This window comes from Diadema setosum, chromosome 1, assembly GCF_964275005.1.
Source record: "Diadema setosum chromosome 1, eeDiaSeto1, whole genome shotgun sequence".
Classification (NCBI taxonomy): domain Eukaryota; kingdom Metazoa; phylum Echinodermata; class Echinoidea; order Diadematoida; family Diadematidae; genus Diadema; species Diadema setosum.
Window position 1 is genome coordinate 33366401 of NC_092685.1, and position 23301 is coordinate 33389701.

The 23301-nt window shown below is 41.4% G+C and overlaps 1 long non-coding RNA gene and 1 pseudogene across 1 annotated transcript in view; both read left to right on the forward strand.

Moving 5' to 3' along the window:
• Nucleotides 1-413: 413 nt before the first annotated feature.
• The window catches only part of LOC140229936 (uncharacterized), a 108459-nt gene continuing 85571 nt past the window's right edge, over nt 414-23301 (forward strand). The window contains exon 1 of the long non-coding RNA XR_011901344.1: nt 414-543. This is a non-coding gene — a long non-coding RNA (uncharacterized lncRNA). The remainder of the gene's footprint in view (nt 544-23301) is intronic.
• On the forward strand, nt 17279-19822 carry LOC140232470 (uncharacterized; annotated as a pseudogene).

Sequence of the window (23301 nt, forward strand, 5' to 3'; positions counted from 1 at the left end):
ACACAAATCAACGTGCATTTGGATTTACCAGGGCCCCTTTAATCCAGGAAAAAAAGAAAAGAAAAAGAGCTCTCTCATTGGACATAAGTTCGTGAAGGGGCGGAGTCCTGGAATTAGTTCTGCGTGCGCATCGAGTTGAATGCGTACTTTACTATTATGCCATACTCATCACGCACGTACCACACATCACGTCCCAACCAACTCAGTGATTCTGTGCAGTACGCAGATATCAGTACAAGTTTGTACCCAAACCACCGCCGTCAGCTTGCTCGCTCCCCCCTGTTCGATGTTCCGAGTGCACAGCTGTTGCTCGTCGGGCGGGAACAGGCTGGAAGGAGGCCGGCCAGCCTCGTAAATACCATGAGTTAGGCCTACTGGTTCTCATTCGTTTGTCAACATCACATGAGGTTGGATGATCATCCCGCTTTCGAAGAATCTAAGCCAGTCTTCGGGTACTGACCTATCCTGCTGAAATCTCTAAGTAATGCTAGCAGTCAATTTGCATGCAAGAGTTATGCTTGGACATCATCTTTCACACATTTGGTGAGTGGAATTGATGCTGACAAGTCCAACGAAGAGACAAAGTCATCGCCGCGATTGGTGATACACTTACGCGGGGGTGGGGGGTTCTAACCCCGGGCGCGCTAGCTGTAAACTTACGTTAGGCAGTAACAGCGTTAAGAACAGATTACTAGTAGGCCTAGTACATGTACTGTATTCACTGAGTTGTGCACTTGTAATTGGCCATATGCATTTACTAGCAATTGCTTGCGAGCAAAAGCTTTTGCTAGCAAGCATAGATCTACTTGACGAGTGACCTGCACCTCGTCATAATAATAATAATAGTGAGACTCTTATAAAGTGCACATTTCTCCCTAAAAGTAAAAAAGATACTGAAGGCGCTATAGAACAGAGTATAGTAAGGGTACATGTTCTAGGTCTCGCGCAGGGACTTAATGATCGCGCATAGCGTAACTGCGTATAGCAAGCAATATTACGCGTAGGACTAAGCGCAAAATTTGCCGATACGCCCATGGAATAAAAATACCTGACAACCGCTAAACATAAGAAGAAAGCAGGTAAGAAATTTTGATTTCAAACAAATTTTTCACTAAATTTCCAATTTTTTGGAACAAATTTTTCACTAAATTTCCAATTTTTTACCTTATAATTTACCTACCTTAGCTTAAAATCTTTTTTTAAGGATGTTGTAGCCTAGACGTGTCGTCTCGCTTGTCTCGTTAGTATGATCGTAGCCGATAGAATTTGTAATTTGTTCGATCGATCGTTGATAATATTCTACGAAAGCCGAAGCACGCTACAGCCGCAGAGAGGGGCAGACACTTTCACGCATGAAACTACATAGGGCAGCTGCGCAATCTTTACATACCCCGAGAAGGTGAACGCATAAAAAAAAGTCCGACATACAAACGGCGACAGCGCACTACTCCGTCATCGTATCATCAGGAGATTCTGGGAGGTGATTTTTCTGCATTTTCGTGATATTCATTGAGAAATTCAGGTACAACTGTGGAATAATTTTTATTATAAGAGCATCACAAATTTTTGTGCGCGATATCTAGACCCCTCAACCATACATATTGTGTCACGTTTACAACAGTATTACAGAAACTAAGACAATAGGGCCTAAACCAACAAACAATAGGCCTATATACGTACACATACTAGATCTATACATACAGGTATACAATATTGTTCATTTAAATTGAAAATATATGTCTTGAGATTCTTTTTGAAACCATCAATGGAAGGTGCTTCTCTAAGAGACTTTGGTAGGCCATTCCATAGTTTTGGGCCCATATATGAAAAAGCCCGATCCCCCCAATTATGCTTGATTCGAGGTACCTGTAATTTTAGCGAGTTTGATGAACGGAGATTACGTGGTGGTTGGTGAAGATGAAGAGTATTTTGAAAGTAAGTTGGCAGGGGCAAATTTGTGCAATGTACGGTAAACAAGAAGAAGAATCTTTAATGTTTTATGCTAGTTTAAATTTATAACATTACATCACTGAAATTCTATGAAATCCCACTTACATAAAGGAAAGTGCTGAAAATTCCAATGGAACTTATACAAGGTCAATGATTGATACCAGAAATTTGTAGCTAGTGTCAAATGTGCACGATGCAGAATAGGTGTGCACTAATATAATAATAAGGAAGGGGCCCGCACCTCGCCACCAGGCCTGCTCTCCCAAAGACAAAGCACGGTTACAAGTAAAGTCACTAAAGATATGTGCTTGCGACCGTGATGATACTGATAACGTATTCCTAGATATGAATTTAAGATTTTCAAGAAAAACTTCGGTTCTCATGTCAGTTTGCTTGGTTATGGTAACCCTGCAAAGTTTCGAGTGTATACTGAACACGGTCAGGGCATAAGTAATTTTTGTTCAGTGCGCTTGTAGTGCTCAGTGAATACCCAGGGTGACGATATTAAGGCCCTTGACGAGGTGTGGGTGCGTAACTGATATACAGGCGATTGCTCGCTGCCTGCAAACAATTTCTTACAAGAGACCAAGCATTTGCTTAAAAGAGTATGCATAAAAAGGACCTTTTGCTTGTTCTTGCTAGCATGCAATTGCTAACAATCTTTCAAGCTCTGAAATGAGCTTGAACTTTCACGTAACTGGGACGTACGTTCACTTTTAAGCATAATTTTCATATACCGGTACCTATTCCTAAAGAAAGACCAAAGTAGTGCAGGAGTGGTATCGATTTGCAAAAAATTTCACCTGTGCGACATGGCAGATCTGATGGGCTATAAGCAGCATTTGGGGAAGTGATGGGAATCAGCCAGTAGGCCTATGTGTGTGTCAGAGCTACCTTGTACCAAGTCTACACGCATTGTGAGTGAGACTCAAGCATTTAGGGTCTGTCTCACGATCTCACGCATGACACCCATTTTTCTCACGCATCGGGAGCATAGCTTAAAGGGGATGGCTAGTAACTGATCAGTGAGAATCAGTGGGAATGGTGGGGGATGTTCCAATCCTTGTGGGATTCATTTAAGAGTACATTATGTATCTATTGTTGTGTGAAAATTATTTGCTTCAGAATGGTCTCATATTCAAGTATGTGCAGTTTAATGTTTCCAGGATAGCATGCCTGTACAGTGACGGGTTGATTAAACTGCACATTACTTGAATATGAGACCATTCTGAAGCAAATAATTTTCACACACTAGTAGATTTATAATGTACTCTTAAATGAATCCCAAACGGATTGGAACAATCATCCCCCAGCATTCCCACTGATTCCCACTGATCAGTTACTAGCCATCCCCTTTAAAGGATTAAAGTGAGAGTTGCAATTGAAGGCATACTTCAATTTTGTCTTTCAAAGTAAGTAAAAAATACACCAGTCACATAAGTATGCACCAGTTTGCACCATTATGAGCTAAAAATTGAAACAGCTCCCTACCGTGGGAGGGCTGACACCTCCCTCCCACACCCTCCCCTCTTTCAGTCGCTTTGCTCCCTCGCTCACGCACATGTGCGCACGCCGAGATGCGGAGTCATGAAAATCTCACTCATAATTTTTTTTTTTTGAACTTGGCATCTATGGTGTGTGTGTGTGTCTTATGTGTGTGCATTGATGAGTGTCATTTTATAGCTCTCCTGCTATGTCAGGAAATGTCTCCCCACATACACGCCCATTCAAATACATCTTATCTAACCCGCAAGCAATTGCAAAGGTTAGCAGTTGCTTAAGCTTGATCTTGATCTTGATCTTTTGCATGACAAGCTTGTGCTTGTGCTTGAAGCAATTGCTTGCAAGCGATTGCTACCTTTTATGCATGCGGCCCAATATGTCGCGTGTGTTGCTATCATGTCAGTGCATAAATCAATTGTTAGGGGAGGCTGGCATGCAGAAACCCCCTGTTAACTTATGAGATGACTAGCAGCATCTAAACCAAATATGGTAGATCTATGTAGTCAGTATAGGCCTGTGCAGATGTGGAACTAGTGACTTGGATTTAACTAACTTAGCAAGCGTAATCTTTATGACTGTGTAATACAGGCGAGTCTGGGATATTAGATAGCTAATTACATACACATTATTGTACTTATTGGTCGATCAGTCATTTGTCACGTTACCTGCATTTTACCTATGAGCATACGTATCTGTGTCTGTCAGTTGACATGCAGTTGCCATTGGTGGTTGTGTACTCCAAACATCACTGTGGTTAGTCACAGTTTGTCAAGTTACCTGCAGTTACCTTAGCATGTGATCTGTATACCAGGTATGTCAGTTGACGTATAAATCACCATTGATGATTGTCGTGGACATTTTTTTGAGTTTTGAGTGCAAAACACACTTAAATTTCGAAATGTGATTATCTACAATATTCTATTTAATATCTAATCCAACTTGGATGTGAAAAAGAAAGGCTGGATTTTTTTTTTTTTTTTCAAAATCCAGAAGGCTCTATTTGATCAGGTATGGATTTAATTTTTAATTTTTAATTTTTTAGAAGTGAAATTAGAATAGAAAAAAAAAAATAACGGAGGGGGTAAAACTTGGAAGATACAGGTACGTGCGAGGGAAATGAGCGATCGAGTGGGAGGGGGCTGGGAAGGAAACCCCCTCCAACACAAGGGAGATTTTGCATTCTCAGAATGTAAGTCACAGATCTAGTGCACACTTTTTGTGAAACATTAAGTTTTTGTTTAGGAACTGTCAAAAAAGTAAGAAAATATGCAGGGAGATGTGCGGGGGTAAGGTGTGGGAAGGGTATATTACCCCTCCCACATAAAGGAGATTTTGTGCATTTTCAGAAATTTTCAGATTATCAAAAAAATATAAGAAAAATATATATAAATTATTCTGGGAAATGTGCAAGGGGAGAATGTTGGGAGGGGGACAGTCCCTTCCCAAACATATTATTCACGTATACATATCATTATTGTAAGATTTGTTGCAGTGATGCACTTTTGATCAGAAAAGTACCTTATACTCCAAATGACTTGATGCGTCTATGGAGAGCAGTCTAAATTGGGTCAATTTGAACATATTTTGCCGTCTTGGAATTCTTCCACACAGGATATCTCTGGAACCAAAGATTGCACGAACTTGGGGTGTCCAGTCTCAGAAAGCAGAGATTCTGCCCATTTTCGTGATGTAAGAATCAGTTTCATTGGCTGAGCAGTTCGTATGCACTTTTGCAATATTAAAAGTGAGACTACCTCCTGATCACAATTGCTGGCATAAGGAATTTGTACAACCTATACAGAACTATCATGTGATGGGACTACCCACAAAAATTAGAGTTGTTGACCTACATGGTTTGCGGTTGTGAACAGTGTGAAATTCATAATTGAGTTTTTCATATTTTCTGAAAGACCAAGACTTCATCTACATCATGGTGAAGTTTGGGATCATAAAACCAATCAATGGGAAATTTTGTTGTTAACAGTTTTTCTAGAACACTTTTTTTTTTTTTTTTGGTAGAACAGTGTGATTATGTGTGTCTTAGAGTCCCCTTTTCATTTACATTTACACCCTCTTCACTTTCAACTCTAATAACTTTTGAAATGAGTGATGCTACTGCTTTGAAAGTTGGCAGTAATTGCAGATAGAAACTGTGTTTATAGAGCACGATTAATTTTCGCTTAATCTGATAATCTTTTCATTGTTTATTCTGCAGTTTCACATTCTGTTTTTGTTTTTGTTTTGTTTTTTTGTCCAATTCACTGCACAGCTAGGCACTTCTTGGTAAGATTAAGGACTTTAATAGATCCTATACTTTATAGCCTCTTTTCTCAGTAAACACTTTTCCACAGTATGTGTTTTCTTTTCAATATTAGATGGTTTTGGAGAGTCCATTTGAATTGAGTTAAAAAATACATCATTTTAAAGCTTAAAGTGTGCTCTTTTAGAATCTGTCCTTAATTAAAAGTTTATGTCTGACTTTTTGTTTGTTTTGTGAAGCAGGATCACAATTTCAAGCTTTTGTTTCTCACCAAATAACATTTCAGTTTAATATCAAGATACTTTTGTATGTGAGACATCATTTGGATACATAGCAGCCTTATGAACAACATAACTGTAATGTTTGGGAGCAGAAACAACCAAATATATTACACTTTTTGTCTCTTCTTTCAGTGATGGCTCTAGCTAGACTGGTGCATTTTTTTTTTAAATTGGTAATACAGTATTCATCGCATAATCGGGACAGGTTGTGAGTAGCAAACACGGCCCCTTTAAGCGGGGTGCCCGATTTCGCGATGAGCACTCACCATACACTAACGGCATACGACATGTACATTATGTAGTGCACACACACACGCACACACATGCATGCATACTGACGTACTGTACATGTACATGAATACACAACCACGCTACCCCTTGGCGCGACCCTCTAGCTGTCTCTGCATTCTCGCAATGATGTAGAGTAATCGCAACTGGGTTCTTCTTCTCTCACCTCTCTTGGAACACAAAATATGTGGATTAAAAGCTAGCACTTTCTTAAACATTCGTAGAATTCTTGGACACGTAGGGCGTTCTGTATAAATACATATCCACAACCATGGGAAATGATTACCCAGAACTGATGTGGGAACGTCAATGAAAAGTCCTTCAATCATTCAATCATCACGGCTTGATTGTTTACTTGCCGTGATCACTGCACTGTACATTGTGTTGTAGCGATCTAGCTTGCCATATACAGTCAACCTCGCGTAAGTCGACATAATCGGGACTGAGCAAAACACGTCGACTTACGCGAATGTCGACTTATAAATGAAAATTAATTTCCCCTGTACGGAGTAAGATTTGGATCACGATGCGGATCGCTACCCATATCTTACTCCTTTTGCCGCCAAAACATGCCTACTGACATGAGCAACAATAATGTTTTAGTTCATGCATAAATCTTGCGCGGGTTAGTAACGACAACGCACAATTCCCAAATCTCAAGAGAGATTTTGAGAGAGCGGGATCCGAAACCTAGGCCCGTTTCTAGACACTTCACGTTTTAAACTTGATTTGAAATATCAAAGGCAAATTCCCCAAAATTGCATTAAACTTTGCGATTTAAATTCAAGTGCTTTGCTAGGAAGATATGCGTGTGATTTCGCATGATTCTGTCAAGATTATTTTTCAGTGCCAACTGAGTTGAAATATGTGTGATTTTCCTTCCCTAAGTCGCCATAATGATTTGTTCTGCTTAAATTTGTATTGCCATACTCTGAAAATGAATTGTTCTCGCGCTCCGACTCGCAACATTACCGCTCTGTACGGTGCGGGCCTGTCTGAAATAAAAAGAAGAAGAAAAGTTTGTTCATCCAAAAACGACATCTTTCGGACTACTATAACCTTCGTAAAAACAAACCTCTTACCATTGTCGGACTAATTTAACTTTGGACTGAGATTTAAAACTTCGGCATAGCGAACTTTAACAATAATTCGTTATCATTTTTTATGCCTCCGCCACGAAGTGGTGGCGGAGGCATTATGTTTTCGGGTTGTCCGTACGTCCGTCCTTCCGTCCGTCCGTAATGAATTTTGTGGACAAGGTAACTATCAAAACCTGTTGAGGTATCCTAATGAAACTTGGCATGTATGTGTATTAGGGGATGAAGTTGTGCCTATCAACTTTTGGGTGCACATGCTCAAGGTCAAAGGTCAAAAGGTCAAGGTCAAATACATAAAATTTCACTATTTCCACCATATCTATTGAAAGCCTGAAGATATTTTCTTGAAACTTAGTGTATACATGTATTACCCAATTAAGATTCTCTGGTGAAAGTTTGGGTCATGAGGTCAAAGGTCAAAAGGTCAAAAGGTCAGGGTCAAATACATAAAATTTCACTATTTCCACCATATCTATTGAATGCCTGAAGATATTTTCTTGAAACTTAGTGTATACATGTATTACCCAATTAAGATTCTCTGGTGAAAGTTTGGGTCATGAGGTCAAAGGTCAAAGGTCAAAAGGTCAAGTAAAAATATTAAAACTTCTTTTTTTTCTCCATACCTTGGAAAATTGTTCAAGGTATCTTCATGGAACATAGTATATACATATACTGACTGGAAGTGATTATCTAGAGAATGTAGGGTTCATGGGGTCAAAGGTCAAGTGCAACACTTCAAAATTTTACTATTTCCCTCCTATCATGCAATGCCAGCAGGGTTATTATTATCATTTTTTTTACACTTGGTGTATGCATACATGTGTAATCTAATCGAAATTCTCTGGAAAGTTTTTTTTTTCTTCTTTTTTTTTGCCTCAAAGGTCAAAAGGTCAAAGATCAAGTGAAAGTGCTGAACTAACTTTTTCCTCCATATCTCGGAAGTGGCTCAAGTTATCTTGAAAGTTAGTACATATTATGCATGTTCTACCTGAAAGTGATTATCTTATGAATTTTAAGGTCAAGGGCCAGATGAAAATGGTAACAATTTACTATTCAGTTCGGAAATTGCACTTTTTCTCCACACCTGTACCTTGAAAATTACTCAATGCCTAAATGTATGAATGGGTCAAAGTCAAGTTAAAGTCCTTAAATCCCTAGATACATGGTCTCCTATTCATCCAATTAAACCTAGGTCAAGGAAGGTGAACATTCAACACATTTGTGACAAACTTGTCATTTCAATATTTTGCCAATTTTGTGAAAATGTAATCACACATTGTCCACATGTACTATCTAGACCTATTGGGAAAATCATGCATTATGGCGGAGGCATACCAGTCGCCAAAGCGACATTTCTAGTTTCATTGACATTTTGTGAAGCACCATGCGTTTCGGTAGTTTGAAACGTGTAAATGTTGCGATGTCTTTCCCCTGCAAGTGCGGACTAAGTTCGGTCACGGCAAAAGTTCCGTTACGAAATAAAATATAATGCGAGCCTTTTCAACAATAATGCACTTCCGTACATTTTTATGCGTTTAAATGCAGTTTCTAGTTTCGGACAAGAACCGAAAGTCTTTTCTGCAACGCTCTTGCGTTTTAAAAAAAAGCGTTGCTTGTGATTTGACGGACTTGCATTTGATTTTTTAGAGTTGCGTTTAAACGCAATTGAGTTTAAATTTCATACAATTTTCTAGTTTTGTGTTATTATCAAACGCAAGTCTTTTCAGCGTTCCGTGTGATTTGATGGACTTGTATTTGATTTTCAGAATTGCGTTTAATTTTTTATTTTGATTACGATAAGTGATTTAAACAATAACACACTTCCGTGGATGTTTAGAGATGCGTTCAATTCAATTCAATTCATTTATTTCATTCTCATTTTCTTTCCAACAAAACATAACACGAGGTAAATCAGAAAATCCATCATAAGCATGTATACAGTACAAAGTGCGAAGGATTAACGATATACAACAAACTAATAGAGATGAATCATGTATACATACGATTCATCTAGGGTTAGATTCATTTAGGGTTTAAACGCAATTTCTTATAGTTTCGTACAAAAACCGCAAGTCTTTTCTGCAACACTCTTACGTTTAAATACAGCGTTACGTGATTTGATGGACTCGCATTTGATTTTTAGAGTTGCGTTTAAACGCAATTGAGTTAAAAAATGTTCCCTACAATTTTCTAGTATCGTGTGATTATCAAACGCAAGTCTTTCAGTGTTCCGTGTGATTTGATGGATTTCCATTTGATTTTTAGAGTTGCATTTAATTTGTAATTTTGTTTACGAAACAAAAAATAATGCAAGTCCTTTAAACAATAACACACTTCCGTAGATGTTTAGAGATGCGTTTAAACACAGTTTCTTATATTTTCGTACAAAAACCACAAGTCTTCTCTGCAACGCACTTGCGTTTAAATACAGCGTTACGTGTGATATGATGGACTTGCATTTGAGTTTTAGAGTTGCATTTAAACGCAATTGGGTTAAAAAAAAGTTCCCTACAATTTTCTAGTTTCGTATGATTATCAAACGCAAGTCTTTCAGCGTTCCGTGCGATTTGATGGACTTGCATTCGATTTTTAGTGTTGCGTTTAAACGCAATTGAGTTTAAGTTTCCTACAATTTTCTAATTTCGTGTGATTATCAAACGCAAGTCTTTTCAGCGTTCCATGTGATTTGATGGACTTGCATTTGATTTTCAGAGTTGCGTTTAATTTTTAATTTTGCTTATGAAATGAAAAAAGTAATGCAAGTCTTTTCAACAATAATGCACTTCCGTAGATGTATAGAGATGTATTTAAACGCAGTTTCTAGTTTCGTACAAAAACCGCAAGTCTTCTCTGCAACGCTCTTGCGTTTAAATACATCGTTGCGTGTGATTTGATGGACTTGCATTTGATTTTTAGAGTTGCGTTTAAAGGCAATTGAGTTTCAGGTTCGTACAATGATTTTCTAGTTTCATATGATTATCAAACGCAAGTCTTTTTAGCAACGCACTTGCGTTTAAATGCAAAAGTTGCGTGTGATTTGATACACCAGCTTTTGATTTTTTAAGTTGCATTATTAGTTGCATTGTAATAAATCTTTTTAGAAAGGGCCCTGGTTTTAATACCGCTTCGGAATAATCAATGTTAGAATATTCGGATTTACAAAAACACTTATTTCATGTTCGGATAATGAATGTCTACTGGGACATATAAGTGTACAAAATTTGTGCGTTTTGAGAAAAACGAGAGGGAGAAAAGGGGTAAAGTGAACTGTCTTGGGTACTACATGTAATGCTCCAGTGTAAATTAGTGTATGTCCTTTCTATATTCCGGCATACAAGACAATGGACGCATGGCGCGAACGCTACCGCGCCGTACACTAGCGAATTACCGAGTAGAAACACAGCGAATCGGAGCGGGAAAACAATTCTTTTTCAGAGAATGGCGATAAGATTTTGAGCGAAAAATTATGTCGACTTAGACGAGGGAATTAACACATATTTCAGCTCAGTTGGCACTGAAAAATCAGGTCGACTTACGCGAGTTGTCGACTTATAAATGTCGACTAAGACGAGGACATTTTCAAGGAATAACAAAGGCAAAAATCGGGACTTTTTTATTGTGTTGACTTAAGCGAGTTGTCGACTTATGCGATGTCGACTTAGGCGAGGTCTACTGTATACACATGTACAGAAAAGCGAAGGCGGGCAGCGAGCTGAAATGCACGTGTACTGGATGGACGGAGGTCAAAACACATCAGTCCGAAGCTTGCTTTGTAAGTTTGATGTAAACGACAACTGATAGGGAATCTTTGAAATATTGTTGTGGTATTTTGGTAGATTTTTTGTGTAAAATATCAACAAAATCAAGGATCGCTTGAAGAAAAATTGTCCCGTTTATCAGAGGTCCCCGCCCGATTATCCAGTGAAAATAACGTGCATTGGAAATGTTTCTGGGAAGCGTATGTCATTCAAGCGAGGTTCCCGATTATCAAATGCCCGATTATGCGATGAATACTGTACTGTAAATGCTTGCAGTCACACGCTTGTTTACATGTGCTGTACACAGGTAGTCAACTGATTGATAGTGATGAATTAATGTTGTAAAGTAATAATGAGGTCCTAGACTGCATTTCAGCCGCAATTTTAACCCAAATTCTGTCGCCTACACACACAACATACTACGTGGGAAACAATATACATGTAGTTGACGGTGATCCGAACTGTCGTTTTGCATATGCAATTATTGCATAAGAATGACATTTCGAGATAATCACATAAATGAAGTTTACCCATTTTTCAATCATGATTTTCTATACTTTTATGTGTGGCATTTCCAGTTATTTTTTTAATAACTTTAACCTAATATTTAAATTCGTACTCTAATGTGTGATGTTTTTGTGGAATTGTATTGTTAGGAATTATGCGAGAAATCACAAGAGGGCGAGAGCGACATTTATATTTGTTGGTTTGTGAAGACTGTTGACATTTACCATGTATACAACAGTTTTATTGACCGCACGCATGGTATTTGTGGTCATTGAACCATCGTATCATAAATATATCACGCGCAAAATCAATGCACCCAGTGTACGACAGTTTGACCGCATGCACTGTGTTTGCAGTCATCTGAACTGTCGTATATGGGAGAGGACGTCATATCGCTGTATTTTAATATGCGCGCCTGTGGGGAAATAAACGAAGTGAAATGACCAAACTTATCATATGAAAGTGATGAATACACAAAAATTACATCAAAGTAGAAACTGAAAATTTCACAGTATGTATAACCAACAGAATGTCCACTATCATAATGACTGAAAATCTCAAAATCGAAAATTTGACCAAAAATCAGGATATACGACGGATCAAATGACAGCTGACGATATGTCCCTCCATGCACTCCGCTACCACCCCCATTGTGTCGACTAGCCAAGCATCACATATGCATAAATTTACCTTCACAAGGGTCCATTTGGTGCATACCTTGGATTTTCTGTGTGAATTAGGGCAAAAGTTCCAATATGTGAGGGAGACTTTGCATTTTCAGACTTGAAATTCAGAGATGTAGTGTACACATTTGATGAAATGTATTTGTTTTTGTCAAAAAAGTATGAAAAATATAAACTAGTATTCAAAGAAATGTGAGGGGGGGGGAAGAGGGAGATTTTGGAATTTTTCAGACTGGAAATTCTGAGATCTGGTACACCTGTTGGGTGAAATACTCAATATTTATGCCTCCGCCTGAAGGGTACCGCAGGCATTATGTTTTCAGGTTGTCCGTCCATCCGTCCGTCCCCATTTGTTTACGCAATAGCTTGAGTAATATTAAGTGGAATTTTACCAAACTTGCTCCAAGTATAAAGTATGATGGAGCAATTACTTGATTAGATTTTTGAAATCGGCCAGCGGTCAAAGGTCAGGGTCAAATCATGAAATTGTATCCATTTACGTGATAACTCAAGACTGGATTAAGCAAATTTCCCTAAACTTTGTCCAAGGGTGACGGATGATGGGGCAATTACTTGATTAGTTTTTGAGTGAAATCAGCCGGAGGTCAAAGGTCAAGGTCAAATCCTAAAATTTATCTGTTTCGCGATAACTCAATACTGGATGAAGCAAATTTCACTAAACTTTGTCCAAGGATGATGCATGATGGGGCAATTCATTAATTAGTTATAAGAGGTCAAAGTTCAACGTCAAATGCTCAAAATTTCACTTTTCCCCCCATATCTATGCAATGCCGGAAGGTATTTTCTTGAAACTTAGTGTATACATGTACTACCAAATGAAGATTCTCCAAAGACAGTTTCAGGTCATGAGGTCAAAGATATAAAGGTCAAAGGTCAGTTGAAAATGTTGAAATTTCATTTTTTTCTCCATATCTTGCAAATGGTTAGAGGTATCTTCATGGAACATGGTACATATATGCATGTACTGACTGGCAGGGATTATTTAGGGGATTTAGGGGTCATTGATCAAAGGTCAAGGTCAAGTCCTCAAAATTGCACTATTTCCCTCATTGATATGCTATGCGTTACGACCAAAATCACACTGAGAATGATCGCACAAAAGAACCAATATATTGATGTTTAGACAGTTCAATTAAGATCCACAGAATAAATCCACAGCGACACTTGCAGAATCCAGATGTTGTAATGACTGCGTCCAGTCCATGTGTGAAGGATTATCCAGCTAGGAATCCATCCCGTCACAGCTATGACGCAGCAATGTCCATTGACATGAGAATGAAGTCCATCACCAATGTGGGTGAATCAATTCCCCATACGCAAAAATGTCTCCCAGGCCTTTTTTACACAAATATAGCAAGTCAGCAGGTAACACAGGACTGACTATAACAAGTTGCTTCAGAGCCAGAAGTGACGTAACTCTCAGAGCAGAGGTGTTGGGTACTCTGCCTATCTCAGAATACCTGTGGCTTATATGGGTTTATTCACCCTTTTTTGAATGTTCTGTAATTTGCTCCAACCTGGGGCTACATACTTCTACCTTCTTGCACATACGTGTGACTTCAAGAGCTTTCCAGAAATCCTGACTATTTCCTGTCACATGCATGTACTGTAGCTATACCAAATAGAAAATTCTCCACTAATCTGGTCAACCTGTACACATAGACACATTAAAGCAACCATGCATACTGGAGGGTACATTCATGACATATATATGCTTCCAGGATTTTTCTTGAAACTTAATACAAATATAGTTATGTATACAGAATTACCTAAGGAGAATCTCTGGGAAATTTCCTGCCAAAAAGTCATAAGGTCAAAAGCTCAAAGCTCCAGTGAAAGTGCTATATTTCCCTTTTTTCCTCCATATCTTGAAAGTGACATGAAAACTTAGTACATAAAGTAGAACATGCATAGTATTATTAGTATCATCCAATACTACCACTCTTTGATGCACGTATGCATTTGCATGCAGCTAGCTAGTTGATCTTTTTGGGGGCATATTAGTTTGTCAAACTTCTGTGCCGTTTAATGGCATTTGTGCACGACAGCACTAAGTGCCCTTTTCTCACGTCACTACCAAAATAAGGTTTGTAATTCTGAAGGTTTGTTTAATACACACTGTCTTCACACTTTCAGAATAACGAACCTTATTTCAATTTCAGACCAACAAACCTTCGGAATAACAAACTTTATTTCTTTTTCAGATTAACAAACCGTTGCAACATATTTATCAAATCTTATTTCTTTATCTACTTCATTTCGCTTTACTTACCTATCAATATAACAATTGCCATTCTAATGCCGATTAGAATTGCCCCCGGTAGCTAAAAATATCTTTGAACCCCCTCGTTGCCCCGGCAACGGAAGGGAAACCCCTCACACACTCCCCTATATAAGCCCGAGCGCGGGCGATCTCATCCTCTTTCTTCTGCCGCCGCTACTCATGACGAGTTCCTCTACGGTTTAGCTTACGCTTATACAGATAAGATCTTTCACTTGTTACCTTATCGTGTTTGATTCATATTTTTTGGAGTTATATTCCTTGTTCTCTCGGCTGTTTAGCCTAGCTATTGCTTCTTGTTTCTAGTGACGACTTAGGGCATTTAAGATGCCTAATTCGTCTCGCTCTTCACCGCCCCGCTCGAACCCTACGGCGGAGGCTGTACCTAACGCTTCAACGAAGGCGGGATCCAACACCGCAAAATCAGAGCAGAGCACAAAAAAGAGACCATGTAGTAATCCTGTGCTCCCTACTTCTCCTCCACCTAAAAAGGGAAAGAAGAGTGCCCCAAAAAGGCATTCTCTTCCCGGTCCGGCCGAGAAATCAGGCTCCAATGTAGCGGTTTCTCCTGCCGTTAGACCCAACGTCAACGAGACTAACCTGGCTCCGCCGACCAAGTCGGTAGACTCCAGCGTACTGAACATCAACCAGCCTGCTAGCGTTGATAATAGCAGCTCATTTGATACAACAGCAGCCTGCAAATTTTTCATGCAGGCCCTACAATCGGTACTTATTTCACATAACCAGGGAACCCTTCCCGCACGGGCGGGCGATCCGACAGGTCCCTCGGTTCCTCCGATCCCTACGCAATCTGTCAGTAACCTCCCGGGGTCCCTTCCCGCACGAGCGGGCGATGCGACAGGCCCCCGGAATCTCGCCCCAGCGACCGTATCGCGAGCTCCGTCCTCCCCCGGGTCCGTCGGCCTGCCTACACGTGATAACGCGGCCCGTTCCGACTCGGCCCCAGTACTTCGACAATCCCGTTGCCGAACCCGTGATAGGGCTTCCCCCCGCCGCAGAGAGGGGGAAGATATCGGGTCTCGCTTCCACTCTCGCGTTCCGACGATCAGTTTGGGCGGCTATTCCGATGATGAGTTTGGATATCACCCTCCCAAAATAGCATCTCGTGCAAGAAACTGGGCAGACGATGATACTGGTGTTAGTTTCCCATCGTCTCACTCAGTACACTCTATCAGCTCAGATGGTCGGGATAGCATATTTACTGACGAGCTTCCCCCTTCTGATAAAGAATCAACGAATCAGACATGTAGAAGGGATGGCCAGATAGCCGCCGAACTACTGATAAAGTACTGTCCCCAGTTAAAGGCAGAATCGACTGCTACTGAGGAAAAAGAAGAGGCCAAGCCTATTTTTTGCTTGGAATCTGAATTGTCTGCTCGTAGCCAAGGACCCAGTGCGGTGAAACTTGATGCCCCCTTTGCTACGTGTTATTCCAAACTAGCCCATTCGTCCCTGAAATCCCGATCTAGCCGTTATGACGCTGTGTCCGGTTTTCGGTTTGGCAGTAATGATTTCAATGCGGTGTTCAATACACCTGCAGTCCCAGAGGCAGCGTTCCGTGTTGGCGACGCGCGCGCTCGCAAATCCAACTTCAACGGCATGAGATCTCGATCTTTCCGAAGAATAGATTTGCAGATCGCTCACATTGAGAAGACAGCCCGTAGCTTGATGAGGCTCGCGGCTTATCAAAGCTATCTAATTATGGCGCAACGAGAAGCAAGCCGTTTGGCCATAGACGGGGAGGACCTGAAAAAGATCTCCGATTTGCTCTTGCGAATTTCAGATCTCCAGTTCGAACAGGCCACCCGAACAGCGTTACTGTGTTCAAAGTTTCGCAGATCTCAGGTGATGGAACAGCTCAAACTCGAGAAAGAGGCTGACTCCATACTCGCAAAATTGCCCAGACCTGTTTGCGGGAAAGTTTCAGCAGGTACTGGAGGACACCATCGCGGCGTCTAGCACTGCAGACAAGACCGCCTACAAACTGAGCAAACCCAATCGCTCTTTTCGATCCTCTAGGGACCATATGCCCCCTCAATCAGGGTTCTTCCGTGAAGGACGATCATCTCAAGGTTCCCCCTATCGCAGACATCCGTACAGTCAGTCTTACAAGCCATCATCCGACTCTCGCAGGCCTGAGGGCAGAGAGCGGGGTGGAAGATCGTTTAGACGACCCCGGGGACAGCAATCTAACCACCCCCCCCCCCAGAATGCACTCGACTGCCCCTCAGCGGGACCATTCTTCACAATTATGACTATCCGAATCAGCACGCAGGGCAACCTCCAGTAGGGGGCAGACTCAAAGTATTTGCCCATCAATGGTCACAAATAACCTCAGACAAATTGGTGCTCTCAGTAATTCAGAAGGGATATGTTCCCTCACTGATTCACCCAGAATTGCTTCCGGAGATAAGCAAAAAAACCAACCTGCCAACAAACCCCCCAAAAAGAAGGGCTTTGTTACAAGAAATAAAGTCCCTACTAACCAAACGGGCAATTGTTCGGGTCCACACAAGAAGGCAACTTGTGTTATCCCCAGTTTTTCTCACCCCCAAGCGAAAAGGCGGATTCCGCATGGTGCTAAATGTAAAAAAGCTAAATCGATACATCGCAAACTCCACTTTCAAAATGGAAAATCTCCGCAACATTCTACCGCTCATCAAGGCAGACGATTGGGCAGTCTCCATAGATTTAGTAGACGCCTACCTTCATGTCCCCATCGCCCACACTGCACAGCATTTTTTCGGTTTCACAGTGGCAAACAAAGTGTACCAATATCGTGCTCTGCCATTTGGTCTCAAAACTGCCCCACGCATCTTCACTCGAATTGTTCAGGCACTCGCAGCCCACTTACGAGAAAGGGGCATTTGAATTTTCGTCTATCTAGACGACTGGCTGGTATTAGCAGACTCTGCAGACACACTACGCCAGCACTTAGATATTACATTAAACCTAGTCTCCAAGCTAGGTTTTCTCGTAAACTACGAAAAGTCTCAGCTAGAACCCACTCAGAATCCGGAGTTCTTGGGCGCCAAACTAGACCTGAAACTAAGGCTCGCCCATCCCCTCCCTCACAGAATAGACAAGGTTTATCTAGTAGGGGGATTCCTGCTCCGCTCTTCTCATGCACAAGCCAAGTACTGGCTGCGTTTTCTGGGCCTCCTTGCAAGTCTCTTGGACACAGTCCCAGATTGCAGAAGGAGAATGAGGCAGATCCAAATAGCCTTTCTCAGTCAGTATCGCCCACTAACAGACCCAATGACTCAAATTATCCGCCTTACAAGGACATTGTCCCAGGCGGTTCGCTGGTGGATGCCCCCAAATACCCTACAAATGGGAAAACCCTTCACTACCCAGCCCCCTCCATGACCATTCTCACAGACGCGTCGACGATGGGATGGGGTGCAGTACTAAACTCGGACCAGGTTCAGGGAACTTGGGGAGAAAGAGACAAGGGTCAGCACATAAACGTACTGGAAATGCGGGCCATATAGAATGCTCTGTTTGCCTTCAAAGACAGAGTTCGGAGGAAAACGGTTCTGATAAAGTCAGACAACCTCACGGTAGTTTCGTACATCAACAAACAAGGGGGCACAAGGTCGAAACATTTGTGCAATCTCACTCTAGACATCCTAGATTGGTGCGATTTGGTGGAGATGAATCTCATAGCCTCTCACATACCAGGAAAAGACAACTATGTGGCGGATTTCCTGTCGAGGGGAAGTTATCTCCCCACAGAGTGGCAACTCAATCCAAGCATTGCCAAACAGATCTTCAACAGGTTCGGTCCTCCTCAGGTCGACCTATTCGCATCGACATTGAACAAGCAGCTGCCAGTTTATTGCACAAAACACAACGACCCAGCAGCTCTGATGATGGACGCATTCACAATGCAGTGGAAAGGGTTTCTGGGGTATGCGTTCCCTCCCTTTGCATTGATACCAAGAGTACTACAGAAAGTGCAAACAGACAAGGCAGCCCTCCTTCTGATAGCTTCTTGGTGGACGAAACGGCCTTGGTTCCCCACACTGTTAGATCTTCTAACTTTTCCCCCAGTAATCCTTCCCTTCAGGGAGGATCTCCTCTGTCAACCAGGGACATCCACATACCATCCCAAGGTTCCCCACCTAAAGCTAACATTATGGACCATTTCAGGGGAATCGCGTCCCAGGCAGGTCTTTCAGGAAGGGCTGCAGAACTATCCTCCTCCTTCCTTAGATCGTCTACACGAGCCACTTATGACTCTAGACTACAACACTACTTCAAGTGGTGCTACGACAAGAAAGTGGATCCTTCCACAGCACCTGTAGGCGAGATCGCTGATTTCCTCCTGCACCTATTTGACAAGAGCTTAGCCTTCTCAACAATCAGAGGCTACAGATCGGCTATTTCAGCCTTACATAAAGGCTTCAGAGGGGGAGAAACAGTAGGATCCTCTTCTCATCTGACTAGACTAATGAAATCCCTCTTTTTGTCTAGGCCTCCTCAGAAGAAACTGAGTCCCTCTTGGAGTTTATCGAGAGTTTTGCGTGCTCTGTCCAGGGCTCCCTTTGAACCTATGCACGACAGTTCTCTTGCTAATCTAACCATCAAGACCATTCTCCTCGTAGCAGTCGCTAGCGGGAGAAGACGCAGCTTTCTGCATGCTCTCTCTACCAAGCCGGGCCATATTCGTTGGGAAACTAACGGGGCTAGTCTAATCCCTCATGCCAAATTTCTGGCTAAGAATCAAACCATGAATTCTACGCCAGGTGAGATTTTCATCCCCGCCCTTAAGACTCTGTCCTCCATCTCCCAAGACAAACTTTGGTGCCCTGTGCGGGCCCTTAAATGGTATCTTCACAAACCGAAGAATTGCGCACTTCAGACAATCTATTTATCAGTATCAATTCTCCCCATGGCTCAGTTTCCCCTGATACTATTTCTCGCTGGATAGTTCAGGCCATTAAAGCTGGGGGTACGACTTCGATCCTCTCCCATAAGGTGCGGGCCCATGACACTAGGGGCATAGCATCCTCCTGGGCTCTTTTTCAGGGAGTCCCCCTGGAAGATATTCTCAAGGCTGCCTACTGGCATAATCCTAACTCATTTACGTCCTGTTACCTGTCAGACGTCATTTCCAATGAGGCCTCCTTTGCCTCTGCAGTTCTTTCCTGTCCTAGCAGGAAGTAATTCCATCTTGTCTGAACCTCCTGCCTCGGCAAGCATGCAGCTCGTAAGCCATGCTCAGTAAAAGAAGAAGGTTCCCCATCTGAGGTTCTCCGCAGTCCCTCCATCCTCGGATCTGTTGGAATCTGGCAATTGTTATATTGATAGGTAAGTAAAGCGAAATGAAGTAGATATGTATGTTCGGTATCGAACATTTTATCTACGAGAGAGCTTTACTTACCTGTAGGTCCCTCCCTCCTCCCCTCTCTGCGGTTTAGCCGGTCCATCGGCATCGAAAGAGGATGAGATCGCCCGCACTCGGGCTTATATAGGGGAGTGTGTGAGGGGTTTCCCTTCTGTTGCTGGGGCAACGAGGGGGTTCAAAGATATTTTTAGCTACCGGGGGCAATTCTAATCGGCATTAGAATGGCAATTGTTATATTGATAGGTAAGTAAAGCTCTCTCGTAGATAAAATGTTCGATACCGAACATACATTTCAGAGTTACAAGCCTTCCGAAAACGAACATCACTATCCTCTTCCCACATGGGGGGGGGGGGGGGTGTTAATGTTTATGTTCATGTCTATGTTCAGGCAGCCTAAGATCAGCATAAGATCATGACATTTATCACCCTTCCATCTTCTCTCTTCTTTTCTGTTCTTCTCTCTCCCTTTTTTCATTTCTCTTTATTCTTCTCCCTCCCCGTACCATTGACAGTGACAGGCCTGTTTTTGCAATTCCCTGAATTTTTTTTTTTTTTTCAGACAAGAAAGAAAAAAATCAGCCTGAGAAATGAACTTATCTCCATGATTTTGCAACCTTCAACTTCTCCCTCCCCCTCCCTTATACTTCATCTTTCTCCTCCCAGTGATGTCCAAACCCTTTACTTGATTTTGACTGTATTCTCCCTTAACCCTCTCTCCGTCTCCTTTTCTCCCGTCTCCACTAGTGCAGCTTCCAACTTCCAGCCCACAGCTGCCCCACACTTGTCTCTATTTGCGTTCCCTACATTCTCCCTAGATGTCACTTTCCTTCTCAGCTCTCCTCTGTCTAGGTTCTTCTTTTGTCAAGCCCTAATCCCCTACAAGGACTAACAAACTTTTCTCCCTCAAGAGAAACAAACTTTTTTGTAAAGTCATTTACATTGTCTTTGCATGATAATGTCATAGTCTTCACAATATGATGCTTATCATACACAGCATGTGATATTCTTTAATTTTTACAGTGTTTTCGAGTCAACAGATATTTGAATTACCTATGTGACATCTGAAATACCTATGACTGATGTGACACTCTCATTGGCCTGAGATTAGACTTTCTTGCAGCAATGTAGAAAATGCTTATATAGCACGTAGCTACCTGACTGTTTCTTCCTTAACAGGACTCACATTTGGAGGATATTGCTTCCATCGTATGAAACTGAAGGTACCTCGACGATGAGATCAGTGGAAAAGATGTGGAATCTGGAAAATCTGGGAACTAATGGGACTGATGCAACATCCCCTACTTCAAGCAGACAGTGGATATAGATTACACTAAGTGTAATAGCGTCAGTGGAATGCTCTTCTTTGATTTTAAAGTTTTATTTTTGCCGTGGCTTCATGGAACCCACCCAAACTATGGAATGGTGATATGGGCAGAGAATACTCTGCACAGCAGGAGAGTCCTGAAGTTAGCATCCAGCAGGCGCTTTAACTTGGACCAGCATCCCATTGTTCTCTTCAAAGAAGAGTGCACGCTTGATGACATCATAAAGCGTGCATTATGATGTCATAGGCATTAACTTGTTTCATCATCGTGTATCAAGCCTGTTTCCATCTCGCTTAATCGGAAATGCTGAGTGATGTTTGCAATTTCGATTCGAGCAACATGCTGGGAAAAACAATAAGTTAATTAAGATCGGGACATTACATTTCCCTTCGAGGTAGCCAAACTTCGAGTTTGTTTTTTCGAGCTACGCGAGTTTTAATACACGTAGACTCCATAGGAACAATCGGGACTTTCATTTTGCCCCCGAGGTAAGTGATTTTCGGCTAATCGGATGTCGAGGTAAGCGAGGTTGACTGTATGTCCATTGTCAGAGCAACATAAAACCTTTCCGGTGATACCTCATATTTTAGAAGTTATTAAAATTTTCCACATATCCTTCTTATTTTCTTTATTTTTTAGCAGATCTCATTTTAACAAGAATGGAATTAGCTTGTTTCGCGATAAAACTCTTCACGTATAAATGCTTACGGATTGTATAGATTTGATCAGAAGTAGGGCCTACACCAAAGCTTTTCCATATTTGTGCATCATTTCTCCATCCTATAATGAGATTGTTTTATTTAGTCATAAAATTATTTTTGGTGGATATTTCATACTCTTTTATTTGTTATTGCCATTAATTTTTGTGTTATTTTTGGGCTTGTTGGATGTCTTTTGCTTTGATTTATTCACCAGATTCACCTTCACTTGAGTGGTACTTTTTAACATAATTATAGTCGCATTTAACGATCAGCCTTATGTCAAGGACTATACGTATTAAATTGTGATTATTTTACCCAAGCTTACCTGACCCTTCATATATTAGGGCATGTTATTCACGAAAGGTCGGGTAAAGCGACCACCCGACGCAAACGCGATCGCCCAATGGAATGAAGTAAGCCCAGCAGTGCAATGGGTCTCTAGTAAGCCAGGGCCAGTGGTGCAGTACAGTTCGACCTTGATTATCCGGCCTCCTTTTATCCGGAAATCTCTATTATCCGGATGCATTCACACAGTGAAGGACTTTTTTTTTCATCCAAAAATTGAGAAAAAACAGTGACTTTAACATCTTTTCATGGATCTATTTCACTAATTTCATAAGATGTGCATGATAGGTTTCTCAATATCTAATGAGGTAAAACATGTATGATTTTCACATAAAGATATACTTTATTTTTGTGAAGAAGGGACTACAATTTTGCGCAGGCTAGCATAGATTACACCACCGTTGCGGGGTACGCTACCTGCCTAGCTGCCAGTACACTGGGACAGCAGCTTGGACGGCAGCTATATATACATTAACATTGTGTCTCCCATATACGGCCAATTCGCTTATCTGGATGAGCGCCGGTCCCGACATGGCCGGATAATCGAGGTCGAACTGTATAAAGGAGCAATAGGGTCACAGTAGCCTCCTGCCTGCTGCCTGCTGCCTGATGCTGCACAGTCTCGAAGTTGGGGTATATATTTGACTGTTTGTCATTATTACACATAAGAAACCATCGCTATATGAAACTTCAGTTCAATGCAGGTTGATCATAAAGACAATGACTGCAGTGATAGTTCCATTCTGTTTCTGAGGAGAGTGCATGAAGTTGTAGCCTTGAATGGACACTCTGAAGACTGAATATTTTCAATGACAATTTTTACCCTTAGATTATCGTATCATTATGGCAATATTATAGGGCATGAAAAATCTAAATTCAAAGTAAAAGGCACAATTCAATTTATATTTTCAGCTCCACTAGATACAA